Source organism: Triturus cristatus, chromosome 3_2 (genome assembly GCF_964204655.1).
Source record: "Triturus cristatus chromosome 3_2, aTriCri1.1, whole genome shotgun sequence".
NCBI lineage: Eukaryota > Metazoa > Chordata > Amphibia > Caudata > Salamandridae > Triturus > Triturus cristatus.
In genome coordinates this window covers 349,118,437-349,143,182 of record NC_140584.1, presented here as the reverse complement: position 1 = coordinate 349,143,182, position 24,746 = coordinate 349,118,437, and the positions used below count along the sequence as shown (strand labels likewise).

At 43.8% G+C, this 24,746-nt stretch overlaps 1 long non-coding RNA gene across 2 annotated transcripts in view; it reads right to left on the bottom strand.

The window, feature by feature from the left end:
- LOC146857353 (uncharacterized) overlaps positions 1-5,640 on the bottom strand; it is an 88,214-nt gene extending 82,574 nt beyond the window's left edge. The window contains exons 1-2 of one of the 2 annotated variants that reach the window (XR_014979567.1): positions 5,550-5,628; positions 5,420-5,462 (exon numbers count right to left, since the gene is read on the bottom strand). This is a non-coding gene — a long non-coding RNA (uncharacterized LOC146857353). Of the gene's footprint in view, positions 1-5,419; positions 5,463-5,549 lie in introns of both variants that reach the window. The other variant, XR_014979568.1, reaches the window with a different exon arrangement.
- Between the last annotated feature and the right edge of the window lie 19,106 nt (positions 5,641-24,746).

The window sequence follows — 24,746 nt, the reverse complement described above, 5'->3', positions numbered from 1 at the left end:
AGCCCCCTTGAAGGATGCCCAGGAGGTCGAAACACCCCTGGTAGACCTCCCCAGGTAAGACTCTGGGAGAGCCTGACCAGAGAATAGGCATGTGAAATGGCCAGCTTAATCCAATGGGACAAGGTAGTAAGGATGGGTTTACAATCCCACCGGGTCAGACCTTGGGAGACAAACAAGGCATCCGATTTGTGAAAGTCCGCAGTGCAACGCAAATAAATTGAAAGAGCCAGAGGGACATCCAGTGAATGCAAACACTCCTCCTCAGCAGAAACAGGAGAGGGACAAAAGGTGGGCAAAACAATAGCCGAATCCAAATGAAAGGAAAACTCCACTTTTTGAGCAAAAGCTGGACTAGGCCAAAGCAACATTTTGTCTGAAAAAACTGAAGGAAAGAGGGGAGAACAGCAAGGCCTCAAGCTCCTCAACCCATCTCCCCGAAGAGATGGACACCAGAAAGACCACTTCAGCAGATAGAAATTGGAACTCTTCGGAGTCCATTGTTTCAAAGATAGCCCCCTGCAATCGGCCCAATGGCAAATCTGCTGACCAAGAAGAAAGAGAGAAGGATACATGCCCCCCTGGCGGTTCAGATAAGAGTGGACAACCTGATTGTCCATCTGCATACACACAGAGGAACCCCCCAGCAGGGGACAAAAAAAACGAAAAGCCCAGAGGACAGACACCATTTCCCTCCAATTGGAAGAATGGTGTGCCTCCAGCGGATCCCACAGGCCCTGTGCTGAGGCTTCCCCAGCGTGGCACACCAACCCTTTCCACTGGCATTGGTCGTGAGAGCCAGGACAGACCGACGAATCAAAGAGAAACCCCTGCCTAGAAGAGTTGGGTCTAGCCATCACTGGAGATTCTGGCAGATCTGAGGGGTCACAATAATCAAAGCCTTGTACAACTAGGACAGCGGATCGCAACGCACCTAGAGATGGAAAAAAAGGAGATTTAGGTGCAACCTTCCCCAAGGAACGAGAGACAAAGTAGAGGACATCACCCCTTGACTGCGAAGCCAAGTCCCAGCCTAGGCCGAGGAACAAAGAAGGAGATTGGACAGATGGGAGAGGAGACGAACACAATGTTCCGCTGACACCACAACATACCCCAGGCCCATCCAGAAGTGTGCATCTATGAACAGGAGATCCAGGAAAGGGTTGACCTGGGATTTCTTCCAGTTGATCAAGAAGCCGAAGTCCTGCAACAACGTGGTCACTCTATGAGCCTCCAACTGGGCCTTGGAAAAAGAAAAAGATTCAATCATCCAGTAGTCCAGATAGCGAAACACCTGGATACCCTCATAATGTAAAATACCAACCAGAGGAGCCAGGAGCTTGTGAGCACCCTCGGGGCAGAGGCCAGCCAGAACAGCAGGGCCTAGAACTGGAAGTGGCTGCCTTGCACCACAAACCGGAGATAGTGCGGCTGAGAGAGATGCTCCAAGACATGCAAGTACCCATCCAGTTGATCAATGGAGGTCAGGAATTTGCATTGTGCAACAGAGGCAGAACCTGCTGCAGAGAAACTGTCTTGAAAGAAACATGGGGGATGTAGTGATTCATTATTTTGAGATGCAGCACATGGTGGGGGTCCCCAGAAGCCTTCTGGACAAGGAAAAGCAGGGAATAATACCCATGGAACCGCTCCCCAGGAGGCATGGGAACAATGGTCACTTTCTTAAGCAGCAACTGAATTCCCTGAAGGAGAGTAGAAAACCTTGCAGGAGAAGGAGGAGCAGGAGTCTCAATAAAAGGAGGAGGAGCCTCATTGAAATTGATTTTTTAACCATTTGAGACCACTTGGATGGCCAAGGCATCGGAAACAAACCGATTCCATGACCCCTAACTTGAAATGGCTGGTGTTGCAGGGTCTTACCCCCAGTGGGGAAAACCTTCTGGAACTCAAAACCTCTGCGTCTGAAAGCTGGACAAACAGGGGTGACCAGCTTCCGATTATCCACAGGTATCTTTATTATGCCCCCCAAGTCACTCCCAAACATCTTAGAACCCGTAAAATGCAGCTTAAGAAGGACCGCTTTGTGAGTGGCAACGGGATTCCAAGAGCATATTTAACTGTTGCGCCAGGTGGAAATTGCGGAACTAGAGACTGCTGCAGAAGCGCAGAGGTTATAAAAGGGGACATCTGAAAGAAAGCCCACCTGCTGCTCCATCACGGCCAACAGTGCTGAAAAATCTGCACCTTTCTGCACCTTCTTGGCCAAAGACTGGAAGTCCTTAAGGAGGGACTGAATGGCGTAAGTAGAGTAAGGATTGGCCCTACCAGCAAAGTTCGAAGCCGCATAGGTCCGCTTCACCCCCCTTCCACTTTCCCCTCCACTGGATCCAAAGGCAAAGCATCCTCAGACACCAGCGGTCTCTGAGAAGACAACCCAGCCAGTATTTTGTAAATTTTAATGGAAGAGGAAAACTCCTCCTCAAAGGCAACCAAGGGGTAGCGCTTCAACAAGAAATGGGGAAACATCTGCTTCTCCACATCTTTCCAGTCATCAGCCAGCACCTTGCGAATGGACTCATATGAAGGCAGAGAGCCCATCTCAGACCATTCATATTGGGAAAAGAAATCCTCCTTATCTGGAACTGGAGTGGCCACCGTAAATCCCAAATTGTCCTGCACATGATTCGGAACCACGGCCAGGTCTGTGCCTTGCACAAACCGGCCTTTCACTTCATCATCCTCTCTGTCGATAGGAGGGTCTATTCTAGGTCCTTTGGCAGAAGGCGTCCCTTCAAAAACCCAGAAAACAACCTTTACATCAGCAGCAATGACAGCCTGGAGGTCAGGAGACACCGGAACACCAGACAATAGCCCAACCACAACAGGAGAGTCCTTAAGATCACTCATGATGGGACCAGTAACAGGTCCTAGGCCCCGGCCAGGTGCCACACACAGAAATAGGACACAATGATATGTTTCAAACTACCCCTCATGGAGTTTTTGTTGATTCCTCTGAAAATAAAGGGGTTGCTAGGGCAGTTAATCTGAGTGCCTTTCCAGCGTTAACACTCAAAAGCATTCTTGAGTTTTTCAGCACTATAAACTATTGGTCTCCTGAGGATCTTGCCCCACCTCACATCCTGGCTAAAGCATTGGATGTAATTGGGCCAACCTTTCTTGAACTGGCTAACCTCTCACTTTTGTCCGGCTCTGTCCCAATGGCATGGAAGCATGTAATGCTGAGGGCATTGATCATAAAGGAATGGATCTACTGGATCTTGCTAACTTTCGCCCAATATATCTAATGCCTGGGATTAGTAAAATCCTGGAAAGATGTACAAAACGGTCTCTCTCTGAATTTCTAGAGAAACTTTCCATCGTGCATCCATTACAGACAGGATTTCGGCCCTATCATGTCACGGACACCGCACTGCTAGAAGTGGCTGAAGAAGCAAAAAAGCTACTTGATTAGGGAGGCTCAGCCATGATCATCCTCCTAGATCCCAGCTCGGTGTTTGACAATGTGGATCACAACATTCTTGTGGAGAGATTACGTGATATTGGTGTGATGGACAGGACCTTCCATATTTTTTAGGGAAACTGTGTTTCAGAGCGTCTTCCTCTAAAATGCAGTGTACGACAAGGCTCATCATTTAGCCCAACTCTGATTAATATATACCTGAGACCTCTTGCGGAAATCGTCCTTCCCTTTGGGATGCATAATTTCCTTTTCTGATGACACAAAACTGGTCTTGTCACTTACTTCGAAAGAGGGTGTTACAGCTCCCACCTTAGGGCCCTGTCTTGAGAAGGTCGCAAACTGGATGAGGATCTCTTGTCTGAATGAAGAAAAATAGCTGGATAAATGTCGCTAACCGACATTTCTCCAATTATCAATGGGCACGCTAACAAACATAGCGATAAGAAAAGTAGCACTAACCTTCGTTATCGCTACTTTCCATACGCCTGCTTTTAGTGTGACTTAGCCATGATATCCAATAGAAGGTGGATATCATGGCTGAGTCTGCCCTGCCCTATCAGCAAGCTATCGCCAAACGTTGTGCGATAATCTCTGTATTTCCAGCGATAATCACACAATTGGCAGCTTGCGCCTGGAATTTTATCGCTTTTGAGATAAGCGTTGCTAATAGCACGCTATCTCAGCGATAAAATTCAGCGATAGCCGGCGATAATTATCCTAGCGCTAAGTGCGCTTAGCGATAATTATCGCCGGTTGTTGCTGATATGCCCCTTAATCTCCCTGACGGGCCCCAGCCTCTTGAAACCCTTAATGGATGATATGCTTGCGCTTTACAAATAGGAATTATTATTATTATTAATATGTGGTACAGGATATTTGTGGTAAAAAAAATGTTTCTTCAGATCTAAAAGTGTCTCATGAAGTGTGTGCTGTTGACACAAAGAGCTATTAGGCTGACTTTTCGGCCTTATCTTTCCTACATTACTAAATTGTAGTTGAATTAATGTATCAATTAATTTCCCAGACCTGGTTGCAGATGCCAATACCAAACTTATATTTATGTAATTATCCTAAAAACACTCAAATCTTAAGACAACATTTAATTCCAACTTTGAGATATGAAAAATGTAGTATTTTGCAGTTATCTCTTAGGAATCTTATAAGTAGGTTTTTACCCCATCTGCACTGCAGAGACTCCCAAATACCTTATGCAAACATCTCTAAAGTATGCCTTTGCCAAGCCCTAGGAAATTGTGGGTGGAGCCGGCCTGTGTTTAGCTGTTTCTTGCAAATAGTTAATTGAATTGTAAACAAACGCACTCAATTTGAACAAATTTCAAAAAAGTTTCATTTGGGTTGACAAAGTTGCTGGTGCTGATGGGTTAATCCTCCTGAGAGTAAGGATGAGAAAAAGAATCAATAGCGCTGTCCTTCGTGAAGGGGCGTCCCCCAGTAGCACTCAAAAATAATGTAAGCACATACAATAAAGTTCTTCTATGAATTTATTATTGAATGTAGTTGAATTATTTCAATTTTTTCATCATTCTGACTTTTGTTTGTCAATGAATTACATCCATATTCACAAAAACGTAATTGAATTTATCTGTGAGTAGTCCAGATATATAATTGAACACAAATTCCATTTACTGTACAGTGACCCAATGCATTTCGGGCCGTAGCCCTTCCTCAGGGGCTACAAATCTGTGAAAGTTAAAGAAGTGTTATATCAGTCAAGGCATGATTTGTAATTAGAAGTAACGGTGTAAATTACAAAAGAATGTCCATCTGAATAAAACATATGTTGTGAATTTCTGATGTCAGTAATGGTGCTCATAACTCCGTGTTACGATTAACACAGAAAAAATAGTGGTCACCAGGAAAAGTAATGCCCGTGGAAATGCAGTTCACAAGAACCGTGAGAGCTTATACCATGAAAATAAGCCCAAGAGTGAAAGAAACCGATGTTTTGGAACCGCTTACTTTATTCAATGCGATGTCGGTATACACATGTTACGGGAAACTTCTGAAAGAATAATAATAAACGGGTGTAAGACCCTGAAAGATCTGTTCAAATGAATAGCAAAAATAGGCGAACCCCAACGTGTCTTACCTAAAGATTATGGAGAGTCTCGTGCGAAACACAAACATACTCTGCTTCCGGGTAATGCGTACGTAGATGGACGGTGACGTATTTAAATGATGGAGAGACATCATGTGATTTGTGTAGTAAAAACGGCCGAAACGAAGTGAATAAAAATGATTAATGCAATGTTTTTCGAAGATAACTGAGATAAGATAAACCAGAATCGTACGGATGAAAATAAAGATAAAGCGAAAATCGCTTTATTTGTATCACGTGTGAGTTCCGCCAGTCACGTGATTGTGAATATAGGAAGAAAAATGTGAGTAGGCGTCACGTGGTGACGCGTTAAAAGGTGTCATAACTAATGTGTTTATAAAGCAGCCATGAATAAAAAAAATATAAATGATGACAAAGTGCAATGTTCTCTGAAGGGATCAATAAATATACCGGCAATCACTTTGATTATAACAGCACGCGTGTGTATCACGGGTCACCTGATTAATAGAAACGGAAGAGTTTGTAGTTCGTGATTACGTCTCGAGTCCCGTGGTGAAACAAAACTTTTCTGGAGATTCCTTACACCGATAAAATGAAAATCATGGTGGAAAAAAGGTCCTGATCTGTGTGTATACTTAAAAATTATATGTATTACTAATATCAAATTGACAAAATGATAATGAAGAAGTGTAAATAAAGATGTGATTAAAAAATATGCGTCTGAGAAACTTGTGAAAAGTGTCAAAAGGTGCATAAGTGAAACCTATCAAAAAATAATCACTTTGCAAATAATGAACATATACAGATGACACATGAAAATTGATATGCAAAATAGAACATATTATAGTGAAATTATTTGTTGAATCTCAGAGAAAGCAACTAAATTCAAAGTTTTTCATTTAATCCGTTGGTATTGGTGGTTTTCAAGCGGTAAATCCAAAACATTTCTCTCTGTAAGAGAAATTTTGTAAGGTCCCGGCCAGGCATGGGTGTGATTTGTTCAAGGACACAGAACCGTAATTGGCTGACATTGTGTTTGAATTCGTTGAAATGGACTGCCACTGGTGATTTTAAATTTCTGATGCAAATGTTTGACATTATGCTCGTTAATACGGATTCTCAGTTTTCTTTCAGTTTTGCCAATATATGCCAGTCCACATGGGCATTTCAAGAAGTATATAACATTTTCACTATTGCAATTGGCAATCATCTATAGTTTGATGGGAACTCCTGTATGTGGGTGTCGAATGGTATCCTCTTTGATGATGGCGTCACAATTTCCACAGTTGCAACATGGTACTGTACCTGTAGATTTGATAGATTCACGTGTGGAAGACGAGTATTTGTTGTCTCCCCCTGCCTCGTCTGGTGCTACAGATGCTTCATCATCAGATGATAGTCAATACAGTGGACAGAGATTTACTTCCAAACCACAACAAAACATTCAAGAATCCAGCACTAGAAGCACAGATACGACACACGAGGGAAATGTACCATCATCTTCCAGTGCATCAACAGACAAACAACCTTTTTTAGAGAAAGGCCAAAGACCACCAGACAAGGCAGGGGGAGACTCAACAGGTACCAAACACGATGGGGTTCGCCTATTTTTGCTATTCATTTGAACAGATCTTTCAGGGTCTTACACCCGTTTATTATTATTCTTTCAGAATTTTCCCGTAACATGCGTATACCGATATCGCATTGAATAAAGTAAGCGGTTCCAAAACATCGGTTTCTTTCACTCTTGGGCTTATTTTCATGGTATAAGCTCTCACGGTTCTTGTGAACTGCACAGAGTTATGAGCACCATTACTGACATCAGAAATTCACAACGTATGTTTTATTTAGATGCACATTCTTTTGTAATTTACACCGTTACTTTTCATTACGAATCATGCCTTGACTGATATAAACACTTTTTTAACTTTCACAGATATATGGCCCCTGAGGAAGGTCACTGTACTTTAAATGGAATTTGTGTTCAATTATATATCTGGACTACTCACATATAAATTAAATTACGTTTTTGTGAATATGGATTTAATTCATTGACAAACAAAAGTCAGAATGATGGAAAAATTTAATTAATTCAACTACATTCAATAATAAATTCATAGAAGAACTTTTGTATGTGCTTACATTATTTTTGAGTGCTACTGGGGGACGCCCCTTTTCAACGACCCAATCAACTCAACTGTGGGGCCCTTACAGACCCTCTCTGGAATACCCTGTGAGAAGTGTTACTGGATGATGAAAACTTCGGGGCATATTTACAAGGGCTTTATGTCGGCTTTTTAGGCTTACAAAGCCAAAAAAGCAGAGATAAAACCAGCACCCTATTTACAAGAGGGTGCTAACATGCATAATCGCATGTTTGCACCCTTTTTCCCAACGCCTCACTTTGCATCTCCAATGAGATGCAAAGTGGGCGTTACTGGGCAAACACAAGATGGATTACCTTGCAAATATCGCTGATGTTTACATCGTGATATTTACAAGGCAGCCCACATGATTTTAGCACACATTAGATTTTGGCGAAAACAGCCGTTTTCTCCAAAACCTAACATCTGCTAAAATCCTGATTTAGCCATCCCTAACATAGAGGGTGAATTATGCTGATACAACCCTGTGGGCCGTATCAGCAAGGTTATTGCCCTTTTGCAGGGAACATCGCTGGAAAACCAGCGATGTTCTCTTCAAAAGGGTGATAACCTCGCTATCTCTGGAATTTTTATCGCCCTGGAGTAACACGTTGTTTAATAACGCACTACCAGGGCGATAAATACCAGAGCTAGCCTGCGATAATATAATTATCGCTAAGCACGGCCAGCGATAATTATCGCTGGCTGTTGTTAATATGCGCCTTCCTTTTTTGTGAAGGGGGAGACTTAGCTAACATTAGGTGGCCTTCAAGTTTTTGGAGAACTCTGGGGCATATTAGCAAGACCGGAGATAAAATTATCGCCATTTTAGCGGACATCTAACCTGGGCTTCTATTGGAATTCTATAACGCATATTAGCAAGCCCATTATCGCCGTTATAGCGGCAGTTTCCTGCCGCTAAAACGGCGATAATTTTATCGCCTGTCTTGCTAATATGCCCCTCTGTCTTTCTAAGAAAGACGACCACCACTTTGCAATTCGCCTGCAGGGCCGGTCTCCTCTGCCATATTGTACTCTCCTAGAAAAAAAACACCATAACAATCTGAATAAGGATTGGTTTGCCTACAGATTACAAAATAACCTAAATCCTTGGAATGATTGAAATATTTGCTACCATAAACAAAGTATGGGTTTGAGCCTCTCCTCTCTTTTCATGTGCACTGTTCCAGCTCCTGGAAGCACTGGAGGAAACCATGCACTGCCCAAGAGACCTAGGATCAAGCACTAAAAAGGAGAAAAGAAGGGTTTTCTTACTGCTGCTGAAAAACATTTCCTGCTTTGCCTGTAAGATCAAGATGTCCAAAACCATAGTATGCACATCGGCCCCCAGAACGTCCTTCACTAATACTGTCTGCTTTTCTTGCTGGAGAAATTGTCTCCCTCCCCTTCACTGTGTGCCTGAATGCTGAGAGGTGTTTGATTGCGAAAGAGCTTCTGACCAGCAAGGATTTCCTCATTAACTGCTGGAATACTAAGAAGTCTATGTGAGGTTGCACTGATGGTGGGTTGACCTCAGAAGCTTTATCCATGCAGAGTTGGTTAACAGGGATCAGTCCAGAAACTAACAACAGCAACAAGGCATGACAATCTATCATGAAAATATAGCATTATGTATCTCAAAAAATACATTTTCCAAAAACATAATTTCACACATAAGATATGGGCTACTTATAGAGGACTGCTTTTTTTGAAAAACTGCAAGAAAAAAAGTAAACTTCCACTGTGAGAAATTGGGCTGTTGGCTGACTGGGGTGTGATTCCTGGTCAAGCAACAGCAACAATTCCTTGCAGGGTGAACCACAAGAAGTCGCTAAATTAACCTGTTTTTAACCTTGAGCAGCTGGGCACAAAAAGCAGTCGGGCTTCAATTAGAGGCAATGTGTAAAGTACTTATGCAGCACACAAACTGTAATAAATTGAAAACACAACACAAGAAAAATCACAAACCAATTTAGAAAAATAGAGCAAATTGTAATACTTTTTTTGACAAATAAACAATAAAAAATCAAATCATTAGAACCAGAGTCATACATTTTTAAAGTTTAAGGTCCAAAATAGCACCCAAAAGTTCAAAGTGGTAATCGTGGACATCTGGTTATACAAGAAGGAGTCAAAGTCAAAAGTTAAGGCTGACAATGATGGAGGTGGGTCAGATACAAGAAGTAAATTGAACCTGGTCAGCAGCGCTTACCTTTGGACTTAGAACATTTCTGAAGAAAAGTTTCTGAGAAGGTAAAGTGGAGTGGGGCAAGGCTGCAGGAGGTCTCCCCCCTCCTCGTGAAGATTTCTACGTTCAGACTTAGTTGCAAAAATGAAAGTCAACAAAATCCAGCAGGACGGGGTAGAGGGCTTTGGCCAAAGACAGTTCCATGAGGTCAGATACTCCTTTGGTGGGGAACTGCTGAAAAGGATTTGCTGCTGCATAGAAGAACGTTGCGGGAGAAACCGTGAAGTCAATCCTACCAGCGATGCACCTTGGGCGGTTAAGCGAGCAGGTTATTCCCTCTCTCCTCCTGGTTCTTAGAGCACTGTGTGACTAATTTTTGTCTAAGTCTTCAGTTTTGGAATTGGCCATTTGTGCAGCATCACAAGCAGGTGTCCAGGGCTGGTGAGACTCACTCAGGCTGGGTCCAGGTGCAGGGTCAAGATGGTGAGAGCTTTTTATGTCCTTGTGGCTCTGAACAGAAGGCCAGCAAAATATGCCTTGGAGTCACTTCTGGTGGACCTGGGTAAAGACAAAGATGTAGGGCTCAACAGCAGCGCGGGCCTCTGAGGGTTCAAGGCAGGTTCCAGGCAGCAAAGCAGTCCTTCCAGGTACCCTAGCAGTCTGGCTGAGTGCACACCAGGTCACAGTAGCAGACTGTCATCTGAGAGTCCTTCCACAGGTCCGGTATTGAAGTGAAGAGTGGGTCTGAAGGTCCAATTGTTATACCCTGGTGCCCTTCTTCTGGAAGGGAGAAGCTTCTGGAAAGGTTATTTGAAGTCCTTGGAATTTCCTGGCTACTTGCCCTGCCTCCAAGCTGAATGCAGTGACAATACAGGATCGGTAGGCCCTTTGTGTGAATGCAGACCACACGCTATTCAGATGTAAATTGGACTGTGCTCAGCTCCGCCATCCACCTTGCCAGCAGATTGCCCATTCAGGCACACCTAATCCCTCTACTGTGTGACTGTCTGGGAGGAATTCATAAAGCCCAACTGTCAGTTACATGCAGTCATCTGACCCATGCCAGGCTAAAGGCACAAAATTGGCTAAGGGCAGGAAAATGCAAACCTTCTAAAAGTGCAAAAAGAACAATTGATGGACAGAATGCAGAACAATGTCATACATTCACCTCAGTACAGAGATCTGAGCCTAAATCCATTGTTTTTTTGCTCGCCATGCCATTCCAGTTTGGACCCAGCCATATGCAAATCAGTCTTGACCCTACGCACAATTGGAACAGTCCAGCCTGAACTGCCAGGCCAGGTCCTCCCTGGACTGGAAACAAGCATCCTAGGACTGCTTTCGGGCTTTCAGCTCTCTTCAGCCAGAATAGCTTGACTCCAGTGGCATGGAGAGCACGGGACCCACGTCTGGGCATACCCATCTCACTCAGGGTGAAAAATGCAAAAAGAACAATTGATGGATAGAATGCAGAACAATGTCATACATTCACCCCAGTACAGAGATCTGGGCCTAAATCCATTGTTTTTTTGCTCACCTGGCCTGACCTTAAATGTGAAAAGATGATATATATATATCTATGAAAATCATATATCAGACTTTGCTACAGCACAACACTCCCCGCAAGAATTGGAATGGACAGTGCTTGAACAACCTCTCATTCCCCCACATATCACAGATATTTCTACTTTTCTATTCAGGAAAGAGCAGCGCAGGGTACATAAGCTCAACAGCTCCCAGTCGGGTCTCAACGATGAGATCCCTTGGGTGTCTCTTTGAAGCAGGGCGGCACTTTTGGGGCACTCTCCAGTGTTACCATGATTGCAAAACCAATATGGCGATATGTTAATATCTATGAATGGTCAATACACCATCGATACCACGTGACAACTGTAAGCCTCCTTGACGACATGTTACTATCCATGAGTGGTCAATATACATGTGGTTCTATTTTTAAATCATGAGACGGACACTTTTCTCCGTCGTGAAGCACTGAGTGTTTTAAGCACATTGGTAGGTAATGAGGGTTGTTACATGTTAGGACGTATTGAGTAGTGAGCGAGATATTGGGACAACATTTCAGTTCACCTCTCTATTTGCTATTTTCTTTTTACCAAATCTAGTCCAGCAATGATTTCCTTTATATACTATAGGTATCATGATCTCATGAGTGTGGGCCTTTGCTTTACTTCGATTGGTCCTTTGGACATCTGTGCCAAGCACATCTGACACATTTCTCCTATTTGGGGATTGTGCTCTATTGTTCGAGCCGTTTGAATAATTTCATTATGTGGCTTGATGTGATATGACACCTTATTGGCTTCTCACATTATTTGCATATAGGCGGGTGCAGCCGCCAACGTGTCTTATCATATTGGCAGGTGCAGCCGCTAGGATTGTGGCATCAGACTGTGAGCACTATTTGTACTATACACATACTCAGTTGTGAGTTAGGCCAGCGTGCTTTAGCAAAGCAAAGTAGTGGGTGTAGCCGCCAGTATCTCATGGCGGCATCATACTGCGAGCATTATTTTTCACTATACACATGCTCAGCTGTGAGGGTTTCACTAAACGGACATGTGCGTTGCCAGTTAGAGCGCATCCGTTATGGAGCATGCGCGTCTACCTAGATACTAGCATTAACGGAGTACACATGATCCTAATTAATACTTTCAGGTAACTGCCATTTGTGTTTGGATAGCTACCTTTTGGCGGTTACTGTACTTTTTTGTGCACCCATAGTTGATTTTGTGCTGCCTTAGCATGGTAGATATAGCGCTCTATCTACTTAGGTCTATTCATTGACAATATGCTATGGGTTTGTTTATGTTGGCACTGTTGGAATCTTCTTAGAAGGTTCAGCACTCTGTCCTTGGGTTTGCTGTTATTTATGCCACTTGACTTCAGTTGTGGTATTTCTCATTTAATGCAGTGGCTTACATTGAACAGACAGAATTATACATTTGTTTGGTCATGTAGTCATGATTTTTACATCTGATATATGATTTTTATATATATATGAGGGTTTGGTTTGGCAGGGCTCTGCCATACCTTTATGTTATACAACCCCGTTTATTGCTTCATATATAATAAATTGTTCGGATGATTTTTTGAGTGACTACGTCACTTTTTTATCCGTTTGTTGAAGCCTTGGTTTGATCATCTGAACACCTCAGACCCAATTAGCCCATCTCTTGTCTATGTACTAAGTAACTATTACTGGCAGACTTGGAGATGATGTCCTTGGTGTATTTATTGACACTCACACTCTACAAAATCTTTTTGCCTCTTGTAGAGTGGTGCTCGCCTCCTGAGCGGCTTGCCAGGTAGAGGTGAGGCTCTGTACCCAGCAATAGCGGGTAAGGTTTTTTTGTTTAATGCATTCATCCAATGCGGATTCCTTTACTATGACACATTCTCATAATTGTTTTGTTGTTCTTTACCTGCAGGTATCATGACATTTGGTTATTTGCAGACTAAAGACTATATTTTGATTTGATATACTTTTTCAGTTTGATTCAATCATTCACTATATTTCAGCAGCAGCATAAATTGGCTAAGGTCCTGACAAAAGCCTGATCCCAATATGGTTCATATAGGCTGAAACATGTTGACCAGTAATCATCACACCGTAGCGGTTCATATTCATACCACTGGTGCACTGCATTTTTAATCCTGACAGTAGGGATATCTCTATTAAAATTGTTGTTCTATGCCTTCTAGCCAGTTTTACAATTCACTTGATTTTTCACTTCCGTTTCACATTATTGTTTAATTTGCGCTGCGACTTCACTCATACTTTTGGCTAATCATAAGCCCCATATACTCCAACAAAACATCCCAGAGCTCCTCCCTCACAGTGAGGGGGTTGTAACCCCCAAAGGAACTAGGGGTTTCCTTTGGGAGGAGAATCCCTATGATGAAGCATGTCACCTCTGGTGAGTGAGGGATTACGTCCTAACAAGGGATCTGCCCTAGGATGATTTCATAAACTCATATGTTTGTTCACACACATTCTTTATATAAGGAGTATTGTTTGATTTATGTATACTATTGATACATGTTCAGACCCTAGGATTTCTTTGTATTTTTCGGCAACTCCAGCAGCGACATGATCCCCGCTCTTCATTCATCCAGTTTGCAACTACCCCTACACCTCATGTCACCTTCATGTACTGTACAAAAACTACAGCACTGGCCTCATTCACCTGGAATCCAGTATGATATTTTATTGCCAAGGTACCCCACAAGCAGCACTTCTGGCCTTTGTTTGACTGTGCCCTCCTCACATGGACTGACATCTCTCTTTCAGTCACAGTTTCCTCACTGGTTTCATTCACAAAGTCACAACAACCACTCAGATCGACTACGCAAAGCTAGCAGTCTAAATTACATGCTGGTCTCTGCACGACACAAGCCATTCTTCAAGGTTGGACCTGGAAATGGAGGACTCAAGTTGCATCACGATGAGCAGCAGAAAATAGTAAGTCTTCCCCGCATCAGCCATTGGGTGGAGGAGAAAGACACAATAATCTCCCAACAAAGACCTCTCTTACTGTGAGGTTGAGCAAATTCATTTCATACTAACACATTTCCACACTGTTGAGTAGTTGTCGTATGATGAAGCACGCCACTCCAGGGTAGGTGAGTACACAGAGTCAATATCACGCAAACCTAGTGATGGTTTCCAACAGTCGCACATCGAATTCTATAGTTTGTGAAGTTTTCGTTGTTTATTAATACATCATTGATTTAAGTAACGGTGCCATTCAAGGTGACATAAACATCCCACTACCAAGGATGTGTAATACACAGGTGTTCCTAGGAAACCTGTTTTTGCATATGTTTTAAAGAAAATTGTACCTCGGCACTCTAGCAGTCAACATATAGTAATTTCAGTAAGAAGGTGAATAAGTGTGACAAAACTGGCCTATTTTGAAGAATTTCGCATCAATGAAGTCCTTATTTTGTCTCATAAGCAAAAGAGCAAGGAAAAAGTACACTTCATTTAAAAAAAGGAGAACATCACTTGAGAGTTCTAATTTGTGTGGGATTTAATATTATTTGATCCAAAATTCTTTCTTTTTTAGAAAGCACTTTGTATGGTTCAGAACATAATATTTATGAATTTAAACACAGCAAGGCGTATATTGTGTGACTTCTTCAGAACACAACAAGGCACATTATATATGATTTCAAATGCAATGCAGAATTTCAAAGTTGCCTTAAAATATTCTTCACTGAGAGCACTGTAAACAAGTGTATGGAGGTCCTAGTCCTGGAACCTTCCAGAAGTTGGCAATTGAGAACAGTCAGAGACAGCCCATTATAATAATAATAATACTGATATTTGTAGAGCGCGAACAGCTACCTCACAAGGAGGTGTCCCGGCGCTATAGACCGCTGGGGAACCCGTCCTGGCTATCCCTGTGAGATGGTCCCTTTCTGGGTATCTCCAAGGTGAAACCAGGCATCCCCAGCATCTGTGGGGGGCCGTTGTGGAGATGAGGCAAGCTTAATGCCCAGAGTTGCCGAGTGTGTTCCTGGTTAGAGTAGGTACCGAGGCGAGAATTATCGAGTCCGTTTTGACCCTGGTCCACGACCCTGCCGCGTCGGGAATTGAACCCTGGTCTCTGGCCGATTCTCTGCTTACGGGTCTGCCGCCTCTAACCAGTGAGCCACACCTCTCCATACGCCTTGCTGTGTTTAAATTCATAAATTCATTAATCGCTCATTTTTAGCACCTTGAGAAAACCTGTTTCCTGAGAGCCAGTGACCGCGACTGTCGGTGTTATATTTACAGCAGCGCGGCAAGTGATGTACAGACAGTGCTGTCGGTCACTGGGGCATCGAAGGAGTGGCTCTACACCTACGTCATGGCTTCAACATAATTATCACTTGCTCTCTGTTTACGCAGTTCTGAAGTTGCATGCGCGAGCTTGGGAAGCGCTGTACTGCACATGTCTGCCTTTAGGAAGGGAAGGATTGCACATGTGCAACTTGTTTGTTGCTGTATCTTCTTTCTGCTAGTGCTGAAGGCAGAGAGCTGCTTTGTGAATTATGTGACTCCTTGCCAAAGCCGGGTCCATTAGCAGTACCGCAGCCTCCACCATCGTCACTGAGACAACCTGCAGCAGCAACGACCCAGTGAGGCAGCAACGTGGGTTGTGAGTTGGAGCCAGAGGGTGGGAAAGGAGGTGTCTGTCTGTGACTGCATTGGCCATAGGTGTTTTTTCTCATTAAAAATGTGGGTTCTTCTTGTGGCTCCTAGGCTCACACCCATGCATCAGAGTGTCAGTTTTAAATAGACTTTTAAAGTCTGTGCTTGATGTGCCTTGGACACAAGAACTCTCGAGTCAATCATTTGTGAGATTTCCTTTCAGTTAGTTGATAAATAGTCCACTTTTTCATTTTCAGGTAATCTAAATGTTACCTGGAGTTTTTAGGATTTTTGTTTGTCGGAGTAGAAACTATATAGCCTTCTATTCTGCATCATCCAATTGTGAATTGGGTTGCATACTTTAAATTTTTCACTGACCTCAGGTTGTTGATCCATAGTACTCTAATAAAATAGCAGTATTCTAATAATTACATTTAGTAAGTCAGCTTTTATCCTGATTTGTGGGTGTTCATTTTTTAAATCAATGGGACGCTAGTCCTTAAATCAGGTTGCAGTGGCCATCTTAAGGTTCTTATTCATACAAAATAGCTCCCTTGAGCATGGTTTTAATCACAAATAGCATATAAATTAGTCACAAAATATTTTAGAATCACTGATATGATAACTGTATGAATGTACACTGGTGCATGCCACATGTCTGGTCCTTATGCCATTCCTATGTAGAGTCTGACGCCCAGTGGCGTAACGAAACTTGAGGGGGCCCCCCTGCAAGGTACGTGGAGGGGCCCCCTCCGGACACAATCAGGAGCTCTCCCAGGCCCGTAGGCAGAATGATATTTTTAGGGGGGCATGGCCCTCAGCTATGACGAAACATTAAGGCTGTGCACTATACGTATATTCTTTCCCAAGTATTTGTAGGGGAAATGTACAGTATGCAAGATTTGAAATTGCACACTGCTTTTGGGTGCTTTTTCAAACAACAGAAATTCTATCTTGGTTGGGTTGAGCTTCTGCTAGGTGCTGGGCATCCAGCTTTGCATGATATGCAGGCAGTGTTTGAGGCACTGTAAAACTGTGTATCATCGGTGTGTTGAAGGAAGCAGAGAGGTCCAGAAATATCAGGAGGCAGTGGTAACATCATCTGGGATTAGGAGGGTATTATTTACGACGTGTAAGGTAGTAGTCTCAAAGCTACAGCATGATCTGAAGCTAGACTGGTAGTCGTACATAGGTAAATGGCTTCATTTTCAAGTGCAAGGCATTCACAAATGGTGACCATGCAATAGTAAATTAATTTAATTATGCACAGACCCTTGGCTGGTGTTAAAGTCTACTCCTCCTGTCCCTAAACTGCAAGAAGTGGGACTCAAACTTTCTGGCGGCTGTCTGCCTGGAGGACTGACAGACCGGGATCGCAGCCAGAGCTCTGTCATTGATGTAAAATCGCCAGTCGTGCTGGGATGTGAGGCAGTGTGCTCCCAACCCCCCTTCTGTCGGTCTCGTCTTTCTTGTTTGCCCCATTGAAGGAGATATGACTTCTAGAAACGTTTCTAAGTCTGAATGTAGAGGGCTACACCAGGATCCATGCGAAACAGCATCTGATCATCCTTGAGGCCTTCTGAGGCATGGACTTCAAACTTCGCCCGCTCGCTTTCCCGCCTTCGTCGACAATCGCACCGTGATTCCGCTCATAAGTAACCCACCATCATCAAACACCACTTCAGATCCAGCTTGCCCCGCCGATGACTCTTCAGATACCACATTTTCCCCATAAAACTTTCTAAGTAAGAAGGTAAACCTTCCACTGGCAGGAACCTAGTCCCTGCATCTGACCCACTCTCCATCAAGGTCGTCGTTAACTTTTGATTTTGAACTGGTCTAACACGATCAGATGCCCACGATTGATGCTTATTCGTATCTCCGGTTCTACCTATTGGATTTGTATCGATTTGGTATAGTCTTGTTTATTAAAATGTATTATATTTTCCTAAATTGGCTTGGGATTTTTGTTTTGTTGTGTTTTCACTTTATTACTGTTTGAGTACTGCATAAATACTATACACATTACCTTAAAGGTAAGACTGACTGTTGTGTAGCAAGCTACCAGAGAGTTAAGCATAGGTTTATTTAGTGACTCTAGTGCTTTATGCTGATAAGGCTTGTGATTATTATTTGAGGTGGGTTCTCAAGCAATACTCCAAGTTCTTACAGCAAGCAAAACTGGGAAACCAAGGCTGCTGAGATTTTGCTAAATTCAATCATGGATAGGTATTCAAGGCACTGTCTTAGCAATGTTGGTTTAGACTGCCGTGAATACCCACCTCTGTAAAATCCATTATGACAGATGTTAATTGTGAATGATGCCACCAGATATAAAAGAATGTGGACACTGAGAGCCAGCATACACCTCTCCTCTCAGGTTACCCAGATTCAACAGCACTATCAGTCCCATTCTATAGTGTGGAAGAAAGTCTGCATATACATGATGGGGGAGGCCGTGCTGTGCTATGTGATACTGACTCGAGACCAAGATGCCCAATCTAAAGCTTATTTTGAAATGGGAAGGAGAGAAATAGTGTGGTAGCTGCAAAGGTGCATTGAATCAAGGGGTCACAACATTTTCCTTTCCTCTCCCACTTAGATTTATTTCCTCCCATCTTTGCCTGTTGTCCTGCCTCTTCCTTGACAGCATTGTGTTTGTTCTTCTCTCGCAACTTGTTCTCTGCAGTCCATCACTGTGGTCCTTCTGCCCAGTCAAGTCAGTTTCTCACCCAGATTACTTATGACACTGTGGTTGAGTGTATATGTCTCACCCAGATTACTTATGACACGGTGGTTGAGTGTATAGCTCAATGGTGTGAGGGCAAATAAATCACTGAAATATTTGCAACAGAATGAAAAGGAAGCAACAAATAAGGTTTCTCTCATAGGGTGCAAGGGACAGAAGCAACAGAATTTTAAACGTAACTCACATGCTGTAATTGTACTGCACAGATAGCAGCATTGCAGGCTTGTTGGCAACACAAACCAGAGAGAACAGAGGCTAGAAGGTGAGATTTCATCACACAGAGAAGAGGTATACCTTAGGCAGCAGGATTTGAAGCTTCGCTCACATAAGCAGTAGAGGTAAAACACAAAAGTCCCTTTACAAGTTTTCTTCAAACATAGAAACATTGACAGATGCAGTGCAAGCTTTCCTCAGATTAGGACAAAAAAGGCACAATATAGACAGCAACTATAACAAGCACTGGCAAAGCTAATAGGTCTTGCCTATCCAAAAGCTATTGGCTTTGGCAATGTGGTTTTGCCATGTTGTACGCCAGTGTGGCTGCTATCCAGCGTGGCTACAAGTAAGTGGCAGGGGTGTCCTAGAGTGAAGTGGGGGAGTAGAGTCCCATACACTGGATTTGTTGGAGTAGAGTGGAGTAGGGGGAGTAGAGTGTCATAGAGTTGAGTAGAGGGGAGTAGAGTTCACTGGTTCAGTGGCAGAGAGTGTCGTAGAGTGCAGTGCCAGAGTGCACTATCCAAGAGTGGTGCAGAGTGGAGTGTGGTGTGGTGGAATAGGGTAGAGTGGACTGAGGTAGTGGGGTGGACTGGACTGGAGTAGATTTGGGTGGATTGAATTGGATTGGGATAGAGTGTGTTGGATTAAGTGGAGTGGGGTGGATTGGAGTGGGTGGACTGTTTTGACATGGGGTGGATTGGAGTGGATTAGATTGGATTACAGAGGGGTGGATTGGATTGAGGTGGATTGAATTGGGGAGAGGTGGAATAGATTGAAGTGGGGTAAATTGGATTTGGGTGGGATGGATTGGATTGGAGCGGGGTGGATTGGATTAGGGTATAGTGGTTGGGTTGGAGTGGGGTGGAATGTTTTGAATTTGGAGTGGGGTAGATTGTTTTGGATTGGAGTAGGGCACATTGGAGTGGGTCTGATTGGAGTGGGGCAGATTGTTTGGATTGGAGTGGGGCTGATTGGGGTGGGGCAAATTGTTTTGTATTGGAGTGGGGCAGACTGTTTTGGATTTGAGAGGAGTGGATTGTTTTGGATTGGAGTGGGGCAGATTGTTTTGAATTGAAGAGGAGTGGATTGTTTTGTATTGGTTCGGGGGCAGATTGGAGTGGTGCAGATTGTTTTGGATTGGAGTGGGGCAGATTGGAGTGGGACAGAGTGTTTTGGATTGGAGTGGGACTGATTGTTTTGGATTGGAGTGGGACAGATTCTTTTGAATTGGAGTGGGGCAGATTGGAGGTGGTGCAGATTGTTTTGGATTGGAGCGCCAGGATTACCGTCGGGTGACAGCTGCGCTATACAAGAATTTCATACAATAAAATACAATACAATTGGAGTGGGGCAGATTGTTTTGGATTGGAGTGAGCAGATTGTTTTGGATTTAAGTGGGGCACATTGGTGTGGCTACCAAAGGGAGTGTTACCTGTTGTTCCTCAATAGAAAGAGAAGGTTGAGAGTGGATCATCAAGAAAAGTGGATTAGACTCCAAGTGTGATATGTACGGAGTGGGTAATCCTTTTGTTGGATTTTAATGCCCTCACACACCCTTTCAGGTGTCATGCTTCATCATCTGGGCTGCTCCTCGTCGGGCCGGCGGTGCAATGCCCAACGGGCTCCCTTAAAAAGGGGCACTTTGTCGGAGTTCTTTTATCCAACAGCCGTTTGGTGAAGTGCGGGTATGGGGGCCTGATTGATGTAGATTAGCAAAAGTGATTTAAAACAGGGTCGAGAGTACCAATATAGGGAATCAATTTTATTCTAGAGGTCTCCTTCCCTGATTAAAAAGGTTTGTTTAACACTCGGTAGAGTTTAATGTCTCTAATTAGAGTGTTTAAGATCAGTGTAAGTGGTCAACATGTTTCTCGCTTAGAGCTCGTGCACTCGCGATTCGTCAGGACCTATAAACAAAACTATCTACAAATGGGTGGGGACTATCTGAATAATTAGTCTCTGAATCACAACAAGTAATGTGATAAAGTCATTCATCTAAAATACCTGTCATGGTCTGGTGCTACCCTATTCAGTAGGACTGTGGACCACAACAGTGCTGGGTGGGCTCTGCATGAGCCGGGGAACCTCTAAAAGTAGGTGTCTTCCCCGCTTACGCCGTGCTTGTAGACCTACCCGATCCCAGACTCGGTGGCTCGGGTAGGTCTACAAGCACGGCGTAAGCGGGGCAGGTATTTTAGATGAATGACTTTATCACATTACTTGTTGTGATTCAGAGACTAATTATTCAGATAGTCCCCACCCATTTGTAGATAGTTTTGTTTATAGGTCCTGACGAATCGCGAGTGCACGAGCTCTAAGCGAGAAACATGTTGACCACTTACACTGATCTTAAACACTCTAATTAGAGACATTAAACTCTACCGATTGTTAAACAAACCTTTTTAATCAGGGAAGGAGACCTCTAGAATAAAATTGATTCCCTATATTGGTAATCTCGACCCTGTTTTAAATCACTTTTGCTAATCTACATCAATCAGGCCCCCATACCCGCACTTCACCAAACGGCTGTTGGATAAAAGAACTCCGACAAAGTGCCCCTTTTTAAGGGAGCCCGTTGGGCATTGCACCGCCGGCCCGACGAGGAGCAGCCCAGATGATGAAGCATGACACCTGAAAGGGTGTGTGAGGGCATTAAAATCCAACAAAAGGATTACCCACTCCGTACATATCACACTTGGAGTCTAATCCACTTTTCTTGATGATCCACTCTCAACCTTCTCTTTCTATTGAGGAACAACAGGTAACACTCCCTTTGGTAGTCTAGCTGTTGGGGCACCCTACCTGTTTGGACCTCCTGCTCCATTTTGAGCAGAAAAAGCCCCCCCTTCTCCATCCCCCTTGTTTGAAACCAGCACATTGGTGTGGGTCACATTGGAGTGGGGCACATTGGAGTGGATTAGAGTGGACTAGATTGGATTGGGGTTGGCTGGATTGGGATGAGGTGGATTGGATTGGAGTTGGGTAGATTGGATTGGGCTGGATTGGATTGATGTGGGGTGGACTGGATTGTGGTACATTGGAGTGTTGGTGGATTGGGTGAGGTGGATTAGATTGGATTGGGGTGGGGGGATTGGAGTGGGGGGATCTGGAGTGGGACAGATTGGAGTAGGGTGGATAAGGTGGGGCTGTCTCTTTTGGATTGGAGTGAGGCAGACTGGAGTGGGGTAGACTGGAGTAAGGCAGATTATAGTGGGGCAAATTGTTTTTGATTGGAGTGGGGCAAATTGTTTTTGATTGAAGTAGGACAGATTGTCTTGGATTGAAGTGGGGCATATTATTGTGGATTGAGTGGGGCAGATTGTTTGAATCGGAGTGGGGCAGATTGTTTTAGATTGAGTGGGGCAGATTGGAGTGGGGCGGATTGTTTTGAATTGGAGTGGGGCAGATTGTTTTGGATTGGAGTGGGGCAGACAGGTGGGGTAATCTTTTTGGGATTGGGGCAGATTGGAGTGGGGAAGATTGTTTTAGATTGGAGTGGGGCAGATTGGAGTGGGGTACATTGTTTTGGACTGTATTGGGGAAGGGTGGAGTGGAATGGATTGGAGTGGGACAGATTGTTTTGGACTGGAGTGGATTGGAGTGGACTGGATTGGAGTGGGATGGAATGGATGGGGATGAGGTGGATTGGATTGGGGTAGATTGGGTTGGGGTAGATTGGGTTAGGCTGGATTGGGGTGGATTGGATTGGTGTGGGGTGGATTGAATTGGAGTGTGGGGATTGTGGTGGATTGGAGAGTGGTGAATTGGGATGGAGTAGGTGGATTGGGGTGAGTTAGATTGGAGTGGGGCAAATTATAGTAGGGCAGATCAGAGTGGGCGGACTGTAGTGGGCAAATTGTTTTATATTTGAGTTGGGTGGATTAAAGTGGGGCTGTCTGTTTTGAATTGGAGAGGGGCAGACTGGAGTGGGGAAGATTGGAGTAGGCAGATTGTTTTGGATTGGTGTGGGTGGATTGGACTGGGCAGATTGTTTTGGATTGGAGTGGGGCAAATTGTTTGGATTGAAGTGGGGAAAATTGTTTGGATTGAAGTGGGGTAGATTGTTTTGGATTGGAGTGGGGAAAATTGTTTGGACTGACGTGGGGCAGTTTTTGTATGGATTGAAGTAGGGCAGATTGTTTTTGATTGGAGAGGAGCAGATTGTTTGTATTGAAGTGGGGCAGATTGTTTGGATTGAAGTGGAGCAGATTGTTTTGGATTGGAGTGGGGCAGTTTGTTTGGATGGAAGTGAGGCACATTATTTTGGATTGGAGTGGGGCAGATTGTTTTGAATTGGAGTGGGGCAAACTGTTTTGGATTGGGGCAGATTGTTTTAGATTGGAGTGGGGCAGATTGGAATAGGGTATATTGTTTGGGATTGGTGTGGGATGGATCGGAGTGGGGAAGATTGTTTTGGAGTAGGGCAGATTGTTTTGGATTGGAGTGGGGCAGATTGAAATGAAGGAGACTGTTTTGGATTGGAGTGGGGCAGTTTGGAGTGAGCAAATTGGAGAGGGGCGATTGTTTTGAATTGGAGTAGGAGCAGATTGTTTTGGAGTGGGACAGATTGTTTTGGATTGGAGTGGGGCAGGTTAGAGTGGGACGGGTTGGGAGGATTGGAGTGTAGAGGTTTGGAGTGGATTTTATTGGGGTGAGGGGTTTGGATTGGGGAAAGTGATTTGGATTGGAGTGGGTTGGATTGGATTGGTCTGGTGTGGTGTGGATTGAATTGAGTGGGGCGGATTTGAGAGTGGTGATTTTGGGTGTACTGCATGATTATGGGTTAAAGCATGGTTTCAGAAATTTCACATAAGAAAGAAAGGATGTCGCTTTGCAATAAAATAATCCAATTTTTTTTAGAATAACGCCCATGATCACAAATAGTATAAAACATGAGTGCAAAGTGAGAAAAGAAGACTTGCTAAAATAAAACAAAGTTAACTGTAGAAATTAAACTTTTGCAATTGTATTTGTCTTGCTGGGTATGTTTTTGCCAGTCATACTCCGTCTGTTTGCACGGCACTAAAAGTTAAAAAGAACAAAATAGTACCTCAATCACGTCAGGAGCAGCGGACGGACACTGATTAAGTTGAATCAATCAGTGCTTGGTCCCCGCTCCACAGAGATGAACAGAAATTATGTTAGGCATGCAGTGACGAATTACTGAGCGGTAAAGAAGAGTGCCACGCAAGCCGACAAATGGTAAGAAACTGGCAGTCTCCAAGCCCTTTTCTCTATACAAGAGTGTCTCGTAAGCAAGGCGCATGCTCTTGCAGGCTGGACCCTAAAAATAACTCTTAGGAAAAGCAGCTGATCCATGGAAATGAGTTGGGCAGGCATCTCTTCCACAACATGGTGCATCCCAGAAAGAGTTGTGCAGGTGTCCTTCACATAGTTATATCAAGTAGCAGGAGAACGCTCCTTCACAATATAGGTAGAGAATGGTAGGAGATGAGTGAAAAACTTTGCACAAAACATGAGCAGCATGGACAGCAGCTCTTAAAACAGGTAGGTCACTGGAAGTAAATGATATATCATGCACATTTGTAGAGCGCACTATCGCCGTGTTTTCAGGTGCTGAAACTCACCTTTACAAAACAAATACCGTAGATGACAACTGTGCAAACCTCACTATCATTTACAAAATAGAGGGACAGGAAGAGGAGAGGGAGGGGTGTGGCGCAGCGGCATGGGCAGCTGACTTCGGAGCACAGGGCTCACGGTTCTATCCCCGGCTCCGGCGGCAGCTGAGCTCAGCACCATGTGACTC